The following is a 2,500-nucleotide window of genomic DNA, read 5'->3' as shown; positions in this document are numbered from 1 at the left end:
TATCATTACAATTATCATTATCATCACTATCCTTATGATCATTACTTTTATAATAACTTATATTAATCAGCAATAAATGTAATCAGTATTTATCAATTACTTTCAATGGAACGTAATCAGGTAATCATCCCGTACTACACCACACTGTAAACCGTAATTATCGCATTCATTTTCCTCCACTGGAACGTAACCCGTATTGATTACGTATTTCTCCACTTCCTTATCTCGAAGTGTAATACGTAATACGGTTTTTCTTATGATCCGAAGCTTATTGCAGGAAGGAGGAGAGTCTATTTCAATGTTTTCTAAAGTAGGTCCATCATGTTCAAAGCGACTTTGATTTTGAAGCAAACGCCTATATTCCTGAGTTAGAATAAGACCTCACCATTTGATAATACAATCGCCACTTAATCAAAATCAAAGTCCTTCTACGTGATCTATTCCTCTAGGAATTTAGATTTTGATTGGCAGTGGCCCGTCTCTTACACCTGTCTTCCCTCCCTACATATAACCAACCTACTGGTATCATAAGAGCGACATTCTCATAGGCCGTAAGCTTAAATCTGTTATCTAAAGTGTGTCACTTTCTTCACCCACTTCTTATCTGTACGACACAATTATGAAAGTTTTTCCTCGATCCACATCACCATACAAAATGACCCTTACCTGCATAAGAGAGAGAGAGAGAGAGAGAGAGAGAGAGAGAGAGAGAGAGAGAGAGAGAGAGAGAGAGAGAGAGAGAGATCCCGAATCCCTATCATCCTAGATTAGGATTTCTCCTCCTCCCCCTGCCACACTCCCTCATCCTACACACACACACTCACTCCTCTTCCCTCCTCTCTCCTTCCCTCCCTCACCCCTCCACACCCCACACCCACACCCTTGCTCTACTCCCCCCCCTCCTCCTCCCTCCGTCTTCCCCTTTTGGGCGGTTCCCACACGGGAGGTAGAGAAGCCCCACGAGGGAGTCCTGCCACAGAGGGGACCAAGGGCTGGGCCCTGGGACGCCTCCTTCACGCAAATTGGATGGATCCCTCTATCTCCTTCCCTCTCTTTGAGTGGGAGATCAGATTACCTCGTCATAGCCGGATTATATATATATATATATATATATATATATATATATATATATATATATATATATATATATATATATATATATCCCTGGGGATAGGGGAGTAAGAATACTTCCCACGTATTCCCTGCGTGTCGTAGAAGGCGACTAAAAGGGGAGGGAGCGGGGAGCTGGAAATAATCCCCTCTCGTTTTTTTTTTTTTTTTAATTTTCCAAAAGAAGGAACAGAGGGGGCCAGGTGAGGATATTCCAAAAAAGGCCAAGTCCTCTGTTCTTAACGCTACCTCGCTAACGCGGGAAATGGCAAACAGTTTAAAAGAAAGAAAAAGATATATATATATATATATATATATATATATATATATATATATATATATATATATATATATATATATATATCACATGGAATATATATATATAAAAAATCTCTTGCCATTAAGGACAATATCTGATTTCAAGATCCTTTCCAAAATAAAAACAATATATAAAATATGTATATATTCCATTTGTCAGTCAATATGGGGAATTACTATTCAGAACATGTGACTAGGGTTATCCTGTGTGTCGTGTCGCTATAGATTATGAAACTCCCGCTTCCCATTTTCCTTTTGACAGTTTCCCTTTGGCCTTTATCTATTGCATTTCATCATCTTCCTCTTCATTCGATTACGAAAACAGTTCCTCCCTCTGACCTCGAAACCAGTTCTCTCCTTTGGAATTCGAAGCCATTCCCCCCCCCCCCCAATTTTCCTGTAACCTCCCCTTAGCCTACCTCACACTCACCCCCCACTTACCGTTTTCTATAACGAAACGTCAATCTGGCCTCATCGCGTTTTCCACCGTTCTCAGACGAAGAGAACAATCTAGAATCACTTCCCTTTAAACCACCTGTGACAAAACACTGCGGGTGTCAGAAGGGGGGGGGGGGGGGCAAAAGGAAAGAGAAAACGGAAGGTATGCCTTAAGGGCGAGGGTAAGGGCATTAAGGGAAGCCCTTAGGGAAGTGGGACGACGAAGGTAACAAGAGAGACGAAAATGGTAAGGGGAACACGACGGGGGGGGAGGGGGGGGGGTCAGTAGCAGGCCATTACCCCCCCCCCCCCCCCCACAACACTAGCAGCGGAAGGCGGCCATGTCGAATACCGTGCTAAGGATATCGACAGTCGCTAAATATAGCCCAATTAAGCTAGCAGCTCAGCTACCCCCCTTCCCTTCTCCCCTCCCGCTACTGTAGCACGAATCCGCTAACTCACGAACAACTGGATATCTAAATACTCGCTAACCTCCATTTTTTTTTTTTTTTTACTTTTTTTTCTAGCCCCTCCGTGTGACCCTTGTATTGTCTTGGCTGTTTGTAACACTGCATTTGGCTCGCTCGGTGTTATTATTCCTTGTGTGTGTGTGTGTGTGGGGGGGGGGGGAGGG

General features: G+C 43.2%; 1 protein-coding gene across 1 annotated transcript in view; it reads left to right on the top strand.

The window, feature by feature from the left end:
* Gpa2 (Glycoprotein hormone alpha 2) overlaps positions 1-2,500 on the top strand; it is a 129,169-nt gene that overhangs the window by 34,638 nt on the left and 92,031 nt on the right. The gene's annotated exons all lie outside the window — the stretch shown is intronic.

Source organism: Panulirus ornatus, chromosome 43 (assembly GCF_036320965.1).
Source record: "Panulirus ornatus isolate Po-2019 chromosome 43, ASM3632096v1, whole genome shotgun sequence".
In the NCBI taxonomy this organism is placed as follows: Eukaryota; Metazoa; Arthropoda; class Malacostraca; order Decapoda; family Palinuridae; genus Panulirus; species Panulirus ornatus.
This window is presented reverse-complemented; position numbering and strand designations above follow the sequence as displayed.